The sequence below is a fragment of the Triturus cristatus genome, chromosome 8 (assembly GCF_964204655.1).
Source record: "Triturus cristatus chromosome 8, aTriCri1.1, whole genome shotgun sequence".
Taxonomy (NCBI): domain Eukaryota; kingdom Metazoa; phylum Chordata; class Amphibia; order Caudata; family Salamandridae; genus Triturus; species Triturus cristatus.
The window spans coordinates 351,743,490-351,756,485 of NC_140591.1; the positions used below are offsets into that span (position 1 = coordinate 351,743,490).

Below are 12,996 nucleotides of genomic sequence, written 5' to 3' on the forward strand. Positions count from 1 at the left end.
CTGTTCCCTGCATCATGAGTTAAACCTGATCATATAAATTTAGATGAAGTGTACATTAGTCACAAAAGCTTGGGCTGGACTCGAAATGGCCAATTCTGCTTTGCATGTGTGTTGGTCTCTGTCTGGAGTTGCATAATGTTCCCCAAAACATTATGCAACTCCATACGGTCTGAGTAGTTATCAGTGGATTAGATTAATCGAAGCATTGATCCAATCACCTTCTGTAGATACTGTGGCACCTTAAGTGTGATGAGGGATTCACAAATGTGGGTCATGTGCTTACTGTGCCATGGGATCAAAACTGCACCTAATCCATTCCCAGCTAGGCTGAAACCTGTCTGGAGTTGCTTGTGCTCCCCATCAGACTGGTCATGCACAAGCTGTTTGGAATGGACAGAACTAAGGCTGGTTTTCATATGGTTGCTCTCCCAATGGAGATCTGTGGTCTGCAAAAACATGATCGACTAGAATGCAACCCCAGAGATTTCTGAGACTTCTGTAAGCATTCCACCCATCAGGCTTTGTTGGTATAATTCTTTATTACTAAAGATGCAAACATGTTTGGGTTCCTGAGTATATAGAATTGGCTGGTTTTTACTAATATACATATGCACATGTGTACAGTACATTGGGAGAACCCTAAGGATGTTCAAATGCTCGTACATAGCTGCCCGATAGCATGGGGTCCTTTCACCAGACTCAGAATTTCTCGCTGTCTCCTATAGAGGTCGTAGGCAAGGCCTAGACCCAACCAACACTACATGAGAATATTGAGTTATCTGCAGATAGTGGAAAAGGGACATCAGATACTGGTCATTAAAAAATAGTGTGAGCATAACCCTGAATCTCTGAAAATTTCAAAACAAAACGGTGGCTCAGTGAGATGCTGGGTTATGTGAGCTCCTTAGGAGCAAGTCGGTAGACCGACAGGCATGCCAACATTACTTGCGAGTGCTTTATTTTTCTATTGTTCTGCCCATGCAGTTAATGTAGCTATCATGGTTAATTTGGAGTGATAAATAATAGAATATCGGCAGACATTTTGGTTTAGCTCTTTTTCCAACAGTATAACCCCAGATAAAGGCATTGCTATGGTCACTGATCAAGTGCAGCGCAGGGAGTAGATGTGGCCAAGCGCCCAGCGCTATTGACTAATAATTGAGATACATTAGTTAGGTTTAGCATCAGTGAAAAAGTCACAGTAAGGGTTCTTTAAAATAAACATTTGTATTGGTAAGCGGTAGTGTAAATGTTGTGGTTAGGTACAGGGAATTTAACTATGAGTAATCTGGTTAAATTGAAAAGGAGCGCACAGTGTTAAAGACAAATATTTAGACATTTGTGGTTGGCAGAAGGTTTAAGGTAATTGCTTATTATTTCATTTAATCACATATATTTCAGTTTAAAGTAGACTAACTCTAACTGAATAAGTTTACCTCTGGTGTAGAAATAACAAAGGTGATCAACTGCTATTTTGGTTAAGAATTGTCCAGACATCTTCCAGGTTAAAGTGTTTACATTATGAGTACAGGGACTTGCATGCTTTAGGGGGTGGCCTATATTTGCATTTTGACTGTCTGTCTATTATGTTGTTTGTCGAGATATTGAAGTCCCCATTAATTCTGAATTTGTAGACCGGCAGAATAGTTAGTAGCCACTGCTTAGTCTCTTTCCAGAATTCTGAATCATCTGCAGTAGAGGCATAAAGTTTCATACTAAGCTGCCATCTAGGTTCTTTGTCCTTCTGAATGCTTGTTAATGTGTTCACTGCCTGTGGTTATCATTTTGATACACATCTGCATTATTTTCCTTAAAGGTTGTAAGGTTGGATAAGTTCTTGATTTGACAACATTCCTTGGCTCATGCTTGCATCAAGAGTAACAAAGCAATTCCAATGGTTTTACCAAAAAAAGGAGAACAATGCGTTATTTTCAGATCTTTGTCTTTAATTCCAACACGTGTTTCGTTGATAGGGGAACACCCCGCTACTTCTTCAGGGCTGTACAGCTCGTCAATCTCTCAATTTCTCTCACTTCTCTGCTGGTTCTACTTCTGACCCGGCTGGTCAAAATTGTGTAGTCCACTTGAAAATGAGCATGTAGCTCCAGAGTAGTTAAGCCCTAGTATTCGGCATGTAATCCAACGAAATTCAGTCCAGATTAGTCAAAAGATACAAAATGCCTAAATGTACCACCCGTTCCTGGAGCAAGTGCACTCCCGCGTATAGTGTTCCCTCGGTCGCTTCGTATAGTGTAACCAGAAGCCTTGAAGTTCTTGATTTGTATTAATGGACATTTGTTGTGAATGCCTGTGTCCGAGGCAAAAAGAACAGCCAGGAAGCATTCTAGTATGTTGACTTATCCCAGTCTGTTCTTGTTCTTTGCAATGTGCCTTTTGTCCCAAGGTGAGGAAGGCAGGGAAACAGAGGGCTTTAGGGTGCTTTAGACCTATGTTGTGTCACATAGAGAGGAAGCTACTACCACCACCAGCTTCTCTTTTACAAATGTCTTGGTTCATTTGTAAGGTTGGATGACCCATTGATCAGGAGAGCTAAGCACAAATCATTGACGTCATTTATGGGTTGGCACTGGCAGTGGTAGCGGCTGCTGCTCCTGGCCTTTGCTTTGGCTGCAGGGACAGTGATGGAAACAGAGGAATACAAAGTTCAAGAGCCCTTTGTTGCACCCACTGCCCATGCAGCCCGTCGTAGATCTTAGAAACTAGAGGCGCGCTCACAATGGATAGGGAGCCTGTTGAGTCCAAAAGTAACCTTATTTCGATGTTAACAGCTAAAATACTGAGCCGAGTAGTCTGGTATTCAATTGTCAGGCTCGCAAAAGAAGAACCGTAGCAGCATCTGTTATGAGCTGGGTAGTTGACTGTCCTAGAGAGACATGTGATCTCTCTGGTACAGGCTATGGTTTCAGAAGTGAAAGCAAGAATGCTTGATCTGTGCATGGCATATAAGACAGGGGATAGTTAAGCCATTGTTTCTGGAAGAGCCAGGGGGTCAGGAAGGAGAAACCAAAGGTGAAATGGAGGGTAAAAAAACTGTGATTCTGAACAAGAGAGTGAATGACAGAGGTTAGGAAAACGAGGAAGGAGGACTATAGGTTAAGGGAGTAGCCAGAAAATGAATATACCCCTGCTTAGAACCAAAGCACTCATGGCACCAATCAAGCAAAGCAAGTAAACCCAAACCTCACTAGGAAGGCTCCCTTCGCCACACCTGCTGTAGAAAGGGCACCCCTAATAGGTTATGAGAGACTAGAGGGCATTATAGGAAAGGGAGGACGAAAGGAGAGGGAAAAAAGAAATGAGAGCATAGAGGAGGAACATGAATAGGCGGAATGAAAGGGCGTGTAAAGAAGTCAGAAGAGAAAACATTTTGAAGGGATGAAAGGAAGAAAGGGAGGGAGAAGAGCTTTGGAATCAAGACGAACTGACAAAAAGATTCAGGGACAGAAATAGGTATGACGGGAAAGAACATAATGAAAAAGGCTAATTCGAGAAAGTAGAAGAGCTGCAGCAAGAAGGATAAAGAGTAGACGAAGGACTCGGGGAGGGTGAAAGAAAAACGACAGAGAATAGTAACATTAACAACTTCATTTTTAGGTCTCGCCTACTAGGCAGCGCTTTCACTGTCTGTTGTGAGACATATTGCTAGCGTACTTACCATTTGTTCATTTCATTATTACTCTCATTTGCTTGCTTGTTATTCGTTAGGGTGAGTGGGCTTTTCCTCCTCTTCATGTGTTTGTCCCTCCCCGAGATCATGCATGTTTTACTGTGCCCTACATTGCTCACTTTTTCAGACACTACTTTTTTCTTTTTGTTTAAGCACTCTATGTGCAAGGGTTTCCCATTTGTCTCCCCAATGTGCTTCTCTTCCCCTCTATACCCTGCTCTCTCTCACCTGGGTGCTTCTCCAACACCCCTTCTGTGATATGCTTGCCCTTGTTGATCTCCCCCCACCCATTTCACTCGCTAGCCCCTGCGTGCTTCTACTACCTACCAGATCCAAGTGCTCACTGTCTTATCTCTTTGCTTTTCTCCCATTCACTATGCCCCGCATTCCTCTATCTCTTGCCTGTGCCTTCATGTTTCTCAATCCAAGACATCTGTGTTGTGTCCACCCACCCTTGCCATCTTTGTTGCTTCCAGACCCTGTATTTACCCCACTTACCGCTGTTGCCCCCACTTTTGCTTCCGCACCCCCGTCTGTGCTGTTCCCTACCACCCATGTGCCCCAACCGCGTTGCTTTCCTCACCTGCTACATTCTGAGATAAACTTTTTTCTGCATTTTGAACAATGTTATCTTTATTGCTGTTTTCCATGCTGAGTGTCATGTTTTTTAGTTATAGGGGAAACTCCTTTATCACATGAAGTGTTGCAATTGGGTTGTATTATATGATACATGTTTCAGCCTCTTTATATCATCATGTTTACTGGTTATGAATCTGAATAGTACTTACTATATTTTCTTACAGGCAGATATTTCTTCCCTCTAATCTTAAGCATGGCTTTGTGCATGAACTACTTTGGGACCATGACAGGGGAAGAGCAGCCGGGGTTCTTTGTTGCAAACCCCATTACTATAGCAAATATATTACAATAAATAGGCAGGCTTGTTATAATCCAGCTTGCATGGCCACACCACTACGGCCAAGTGGGGCCAAATAATATGTTTTCTCTCTCCCCCGGGGAATTTTTTCTACTTATTATGGTAATGAACCCTGCAAAACATTTTCCCCACTTCTCACGAAGGTTTCCGCTTTGACAAGCACAAGCGTTGCCTACTACACAAAAGCAAGCAAGAGCGGCTTTACAAACCTAATTTAACCTCTTTTTCTATTTGTGTCACCGCCGTACTTGCTTGGAGTTTAGGTATGATGCCCATTTACCAGTGGCGGCCGGCATGGCTCGTGGGTGGCGGGCGGCGGGCTACACGGGGGTGGTAGATGTCGCGCGGAGGTGGGAGTGGGTTCGTACAATAAAAATAAATACATAAACTTACCTTGCCGCCGGGTCCAACGTGTCTGCTCCTCCTCTCCTCCTGGAACTTGAAGAACAGGAAGCATGCTCCCCTGACCAATCGCAACGCTGCAGTGCTGCATTGTGATTGGTTTTGAGTGTCCTGGTTTGACTCTCAAGAAGGGAATGTGGGCCTGGGCTTGTTCTCTATGCAGGCTGTAATGCAGCCTGCATGGAGAACGGGGAAAGTGCACATGACTGGTTTGGGCGGCTCCTCATCTGCTCTGCTTCAAGACCAGAGCAGCCCCGCCCGCCCGCAAACCAGCACAAATCATAAAGTGAAAATACCTATAAGTTATTATCATTTTATGTTTCTTCTTTCTCGCACTGCTTAAAAGCAGTGGCGCGGCGCTCCTCCGCCATATCGGAGAAGCCGCCACTGCCGTTTACGTTTCTCACTCTAACTAAAGGCTCAGAGAAATGAACATGCCATCTTACCTACTATATCAATTTTTCATTTGTGTGTTAACATATCTACAATTCCTTCAGTCTATTTTTGTTGGCTGAAATTTGGATCACATCACAAAAATGTTTCAGAAATTGTAGAAGTTAAATGTAGCTGTGATAATTCAATATAGCTGAAGTTTTAGAGCCCGATTTATAATCTGGCGGACATAGTAATCGCAGTTGGCCTGGGGGAGGACTTAACATCTGCCAGGTCGAGACTACTTTGCCTGCCAAATTTAGAAATGACCACCAAGCTGGTGGTCATTTCCAAAGCATTGGCAGGAACTACCAACACAGTGGTTTCTGTCAATGTTTTTTAAGTTTGGTGCACGGATCCATCAATATGACGAAGCTGTCAATCAAACTGTTTACTCTATTATTTTCAAAAAGAGAATCCAAATCAAGGATTTTCTTTTTGAAAATACAAAAGAAATCGCTCCCCTTTCAATGGGATTTATCTCCCATTACGATGGGAGCATTTAGCAGTTGACACTGTCCATTACCGCAAGCGTTTTCCTGGCAGTGATGGGCAGTGAAAGCTTACCCTAATTCCACCCATCTAAATTATGTGGGTGGAATTAGAGGCCTGCCTCCGACAGCTCTTACTCTGTAGGGCTGTCGGAGGGGGTTAATGACGGTGGATACAGAGTGGACTCTGGCGTGTTTAACCCAAAGGTCACTCACATATAAATCTGGCAGGTAGACGACAGTCTTGGTGGTATGAATACTCCCTCGCAACGGTCTAAATCATGCCCTAAAACTGGTACAAGAAAAGCCTTTAGTTAATTGGAAAAACACATTGATGGATGTGATACAGGTGACCAGAATATGGGGTAAATGGGGTTGGCGCATGGCAAGAAACATATTTTCAGTTGTGCAAAGAAGTCCACTTCAGTGACTCGCCAGGCAAGTTTGATAATGATATGGAAGACTGACTTCTCCCCTCTGCCATTTCCCGTAGTTCATGTTGCATTTTATCAGAAAATAGCAATATTTTGTATTTTTTTTATATATTGCAAAACGTTTCTGTGAGCAATTAGAGGGGCGTGGCAACAGAGCCACAAGCTTGGAATTTAAATATGCCTTTTCAAGATTCTAGCCGCTATATAAATATATTTTTGCAGTTTGTATGCCTTTCCAGGTGAACGCCATCATAAGTGCAAGAATTAACAAGGAGCAGAGAAAATGCCTATAGTATTTATGAATCTTCGTGATTGATGTGTGATTTTTTCGCAGCACATTGCCATTTAATACTGGTTTTTGAGCTAGCACAGACTCAGTTGTGGTGGCTTTTCTGTCGTTTGTACTGAGTTAGGTGAATGATGGTTTAGAGGCCCATGTCTGATCCCTACCTTGATACGATAGTGAGGTTATTCACCATATATATCGCGTAATGGGGCGTCTGCGTAGCAGGACACCATGAAATATATGCTCTGTATCCTTGTGAAACACATGCAACAAATTTAAATTCTATTGAGCATTATGTCAAGAGTATATATGGACATAAGAAACTCCTCAGAAGGCTTCACCAAACATATATCAAATTATTTGGACTCTGATATTGCATGAGCAGATGTGGTTATTGAGAACTTCTGAGCATCTTATTCCAAACATACATCATGGTTAAACCCGCGTGAACCATAGAGCAATTCCAAGCTCGGCGTGCATGTTTTGGCAGGTAAGTCACCTAGCAAATGTCTGGCCAGGCCCAAACTCTGCAGCGAGCAGCTGCTTTAGTCTACAAATCTAATGCTCAGCGTCTTCTGCTTTTAGCTGGAGCCTTGGTGTCCAATCAGACGAGATCATAACAACTGACACCTGGAATTAATTCATTCTAACTAATTTACTGCACTTGGCCTGCTGTTAATAGCTGATATTTGTAACTGATGAATTGCAAAATTGTGGCTGGAGAGATTTAAAATTTAGGGCACAGCTTTAACATAGCCACTGATTTCACTGAAATTATGAAAACTTTATAGTAGTTCCCTTTTAAATATGTGGATTTTCAATTTTCATAGATAACTCATCTTAATCAATCATCCGAATACTATAAAAAAAATCTTATAGAGCATCTGAGGACGGGTGTTTATCCATCTCTAAAAACTAAAAGTAAATAGAAATGTGAACCCAGAAACAGAGGGGCTTTTAGTCAAATAACTCCGGGTAAATGAATAAGACCACATATGTGAGTAAACAACCCCTCACAACATACCGAGGCCTCCAAAACCTCCTCTAACCAACTTTTGAGATTTCAGCTTTACTGCTGAAAACTATGCAAAATGACATGTGGCTTTGCAATTGTCCATGTTGTGGAGGAGCTGCAGGTAGCTCTATGAGCGAATGCAAAACATTCAAAATACAAAGCTCGAGGTAAATGGTGCACATTTGTAGTTACAATGCATTCCCCATAGCTTTACGCAGAGAATATATACATATTTCAAATAAGATGTTGGGAGCCACGAACATGTTGAAGGCGCAATATGCCACGAACCAAGAGCATAGAAAAGGCGCATTAGGAGAGCGGGCCACTGTTGAAGGCGCGGGCCACAGGAGGCGCCCATTCTATCCCTTATAGTACACCTACCTGCTCTCACCGCTCACATACACACGTCCAGAGGCTTCTAGTATCCAGGATGTTCTTGGTAAATGTAATCCGGTTTCCCTGCCTCCCAGTCATTAACACCTCCCCTGGGATCGCAGATTAAGATGATGTAGCTTGACTTCCTCCTATCTGTCATTGACTCTTTTTTAGTTAATTTGCACGCAATGTATTTGTAATCCCGTATCATTGAGGCCTTCTGTTTATTCACAATTTCACAAAACGCTGGTGAGTGTCCCAATAATTGAGTGGGCCATAAAACAAATGCAAAATAATTTAAACAAATCTAAAAATTAATGTAATGCAGCAAATCTTGCACCAAAATGCCCACTACAAATTAGATTTTTGGCAGATGCCAGTATGGTTTTGGTAAGGGACAGCAACATCTATGGTGTATTAATAATAGCCTAATTACTATTTTCATAGTGGCCTTTTTTGGACAGTTTTTTTTGGGCTAGGGCACTGCTGACATTTGAGTTGATTATTTTATTAATGTGACCTATAGCCCGGCACCATTGTCAGTGGCGGCTCCTCCGCTAAGGCGCAGGAGTGTCGCCCCACTGCCTTGTAGCAGCAAAAGAAAGGAAAAAATAAAATGCCATTATCATTTCATTTTTTATACTCCTGCTGCGGCAGCTTGCGTGAGGGGGTGGGGCGGGGCTGCAGAGCAGGGGAGGAGTACTACTACCCTCCTAAGTGCACACTGACTGTTTGGTCGGCCCTCTCTGGCTGCCTAAAACAGTCATGCACACTTTCCCTGCTCTCCATGCAGGCTGCATTACAGCCTGCATGGAGAACATGCCCACCCCTCCAGCCCCTGACTGAGTGTCATGTCACGGCGCTCAGACCAATCACAATGCTGCATTGCAGCGTTGTGATTTGGCTGTGGGGAGCATGAGAGCCCTGGTGCTTCCTGTTTCTCCCAAGAAGCCAGGAAGAGGATGCAGGAGAGGCGGTGGCGACCGGCCAGCTAGCCAGGAGGTAAGTGATTTATTTTTAACCCGATCCCCCACACCGCTTAATGCTGCTTCCAGGTAGCAGTTGCGACTGACCATTGGCCTATCAGATAGCTACAGTCCATTGTCTCTTGTGATAACTTCACAGGACCGTTCAAATTTAGGGATAATATTTCATTCTGTTTAAGGGGTTGAAGCATGCACCTCTTATTAATTTGACAATAATTTCTAGATTTAAATTGATAATCCTCCAACAAAGAGCTATATCCCTACATTTCTGTAGTATAGACATGCATAAGTCAGAATCATATAAATTATGGCAGCATACTTACTTGAATGGTTTAACGTTCCTCTCCCCGTGTTCCAATTACCCATCTAGAAATGTCACAGAATGTCCAATCTTTACAAATGTCAGGATGTATGGATATCGGAATCTGAGACTGACCTGAGTAAGTTATGCTGAATCATTGCTTGAATAGTTGAAAGTAGTAGAAATGGGTTCCTCCAGTAGCTGTCCAAGTCATGCCATGTCCAAGATAAGTAGTCAAGGGAGATGTGAATACTAGCCCACACCCCACCAGAAGTGTCATTTCACAAAAATCATATGGGTAGCAAAAGTAAATGCTCATGCCCTCTCATTCCCGAGAATATCACAGGGTATCACATAACTTCATTACTACTGTTATGTCACTGTATGTTTTTTTAAAATTCTAATATGGCGCATCGTCTTAACACCCCATACATGTGTTGATGGGGTCACTAATATCTGGAGTGTTATTGGCGTTCTTTGAGTATATGATTCTGGGATACGGTGTGGGTGGTCATGTATTCTACCTTAAACCCCTACAGTACTTCCGTCTGTTTTTCCATTGCTCTTTTTACTAGTCTTGATGATACTGTTATGCTAAATAGACAAAACTATTAGACGTCATAGGTTTGGATTTTACTACATTCAATATGCATATTGACACACCATCCTGTGCAATTGCCTATCTTAAAAAAAAAAAAATTGCAAAAAAATCCATAAACTATCTTAATTGAAAATTCAAGGCTGCAGAATTTGGTAAACATATATTGATAGTGTCCAAAACAGCTAGCGAATTACCCTAAATAGTGAAATCTAAATGAATAATGATTTTTAAAAGATCCAGGTGATTGGAGCAAATCACGATAGTTGCAAAACTAGGTTTTCAAAACAGCAGCAGAGAGCTAGCAATTGTTAATCCTCGCAGTTTCTAAATGGCATTCTGGGCTTCACTTAAAGATCAAACTCTCAGTGAGTGAAACTTTGTCAATGGGGTATTTTATACAGATAAGACCCATTGCTCCAAACAGCAAATTTACAAAAGTCAGTTTTTTTGTCAGTGATAGGAGAGGAGAGCTGGAAATGGTATAGTTCAGTAAAATGTCTCTATTATTGGGTTGTAACTTTGGTGTATGAGCTTGTAACAGATCTCCTTTGTGTATCTGTTTACCTGTTAACCCATAGCATTGGGGAAAATCTAAACAAATGTAATAGGTGTGTGCGAAATTCACAGGATTTGCTTTTTCGCAATTAAGTGACATTTGGGGATAATTATAAACAACTACACAAAATATGAATCTGTAATTTAGCACCATATTTTAACCCTAAATGCGTCTTCGCAAAAGAAATAGCGAGAAAAACATAATTGCTGCACACAACAGCTGCTTGGGTTCTGGTTGCTCACATTTTCCTCATACTCCCACACTATCATTCTTCCACCAACGAAGGGGTAATTAAGCCATGTGGCATAATTTCGAGAATTTCACATAACAGATACAAAGCAAAATTCCTGAAATTACATAAAATACACTAGCATAATTAAAATTTCGCCTGGGCCTAAATTGTACAAGCAGAGAAGTCTTTCAGTTTCACTGTTTGGAGAGTTGCATCAGATCATTTCTCCGGCCAACATGTTTAGGTAGTATAGACATGAAGGGATTGGCATTCACAAATAGAAATACCCTGCATTATAGGTAAAGATGTCACATCTTTATGTAAAGTCATCAACACCTTTGCATATATTAGGGTCTCAGCTAGGTTTTTTACTGCCTTCCCTGTAATTTACTACAGGGAGAATCCTCAGGTTCTGTGGTAAATTAGGCTGGTTCAGGATGGCTAATAGAAATTTCCTCTTTTGAAGATCTAGCCTAAGGGTAAAACAGATGGTTGCAAGAGCACAAAAGTCATTGCAGCATTAGAAATTCTGCCTATACTGTTAGTTAATGCTAGCTTGAGGTGAAGACGTTCTTCGATATAATGTATAGGTCTGCGTACATTCCACAATATACCCAAATACATATCTTTTCAGTTTTGCAATCTTGTTTTGAGAGTTACACTCCTTAAAATGTCAAATCTCTGTATTCAAATAATCAAGCCGATTTTTACCTTCAGTAATCAAGTTCTTCTGGTGAAGAGGTTTTGAATGTTGGCATAATTTTGTTTGTCACACTGTTGCCTTTTCTTCATACATATTAAAGTTTCTGTAATCGAGTGTGCCTGTGTTTAAGTGGTTATAGAACTAAATGGATGTACGCCTGTCTTCATGCTTAAATATTTAAGATTATAAATTGTTCTGATCTGGAATTTATTATTATTTTTTCCAGAAAGTAATATAGTCTTTATCAGTATGTATTTAATTAACCGTCCACAACTCAGCTCCCTCTGCTATTACTTGCCGACTTTCAACATGCCTTGGACCATGTAAAGTGGTTCACTGCCTTTCGCTATGTTCGTATTAAAGTAATACCATATACATACATATATACATACAAACTTATGTAGTAGCAGGACAGGAAACAGGAAATCAAAGATGCCATATTGATTTGAGAAACAATAAAAATGCAGTGCAGGTGGCCATCATGGTTTGGTCTTCATTTGTAAATTTCCTGTGAGGACAAAAGGTGGTAAAGGTGGAGAACCGCCACATTAATATTGTAGTAGTCGTCAGTGTGGCCTCAGTATCTTTGCTGCAGTGCTCAAATGCCACCCATGATATTGCCCATTTACCTCAGAAGAGAGGCTTCTCCCACAACCCAAGGTAGGAACAGATGTGCATACCACAAACCTGGCACGGAGAAGAGGTGTGAGCCTCAAGGCGAGGAAAGAATTGTGTTGCACACAAGCGAACCAGAGAGGCCTTTCTCACTCTCAGATGACAAGATCTGCAAGCCATCTTGGTCAACAGGTAAATCAGGCAGTTGAAGCCTTCCCTGACTGCTGCCAGAAAAGATGTAACTACCTGTGATACTTCAAGAGAATTGTAAGAATTGCAAAGAGATACTGAAAGGTTAAGAGCTAATTTGGTCAACCAACTCTGCCACTCAATTATTCGTTTCTTAAGCTTAAAATCCTGTTGTGACCTACGGTGTGCACGATCACTGCTCAAAAATTCACAAAAACTGTTCATCTTGTGGCTGTGCCCTTGAAGAACTTGTGTTGGTATCAGAATCTTCATTAACTGTATGTACACTACACTGTGAACGCCAATGCATCTGCCTATGTTCACCATATTACCCTACATTTATGTATAATTTATGTATATTTTGTGGCCATTCAGTGGAGCAACCTTTCCATAAAGCTAGTTGTCTTATCTCTAAACTGTGTTTTGTGATGAATAAGATCTGGGGTTATTTCCACTGAGTAGGTCATAGGTGGCAATAACACGTTTCTGGACTGAATGATCTGGGTGTTGTCTGTCTTTGATTTATCATCAGTTGCTCTTTCCTGCTTTGACTGGTAAAGCTTTGTCGCTCTTCACCGCTGTATTTGAAAAAGTTTGTGACACAAGGATCCTGGAGAAAAGCTCCAGTAGAGTTTAGTAGCAATCCTGATTTTTAAACACAAAAATATATAAATAAAAAAAGCTATAAATTGCTTGCAAACAAAAGGAAACATCCACTTCTTCATGCCTCTGAGTTTCTCTCCTGAGAAAGTC

At 41.5% G+C, this 12,996-nt stretch overlaps 1 protein-coding gene across 1 annotated transcript in view; it reads left to right on the forward strand.

Moving 5' to 3' along the window:
• The window catches only part of RXFP2 (relaxin family peptide receptor 2), a 1,146,426-nt gene that overhangs the window by 982,480 nt on the left and 150,950 nt on the right, over window positions 1-12,996 (forward strand). The window lies entirely within an intron of this gene.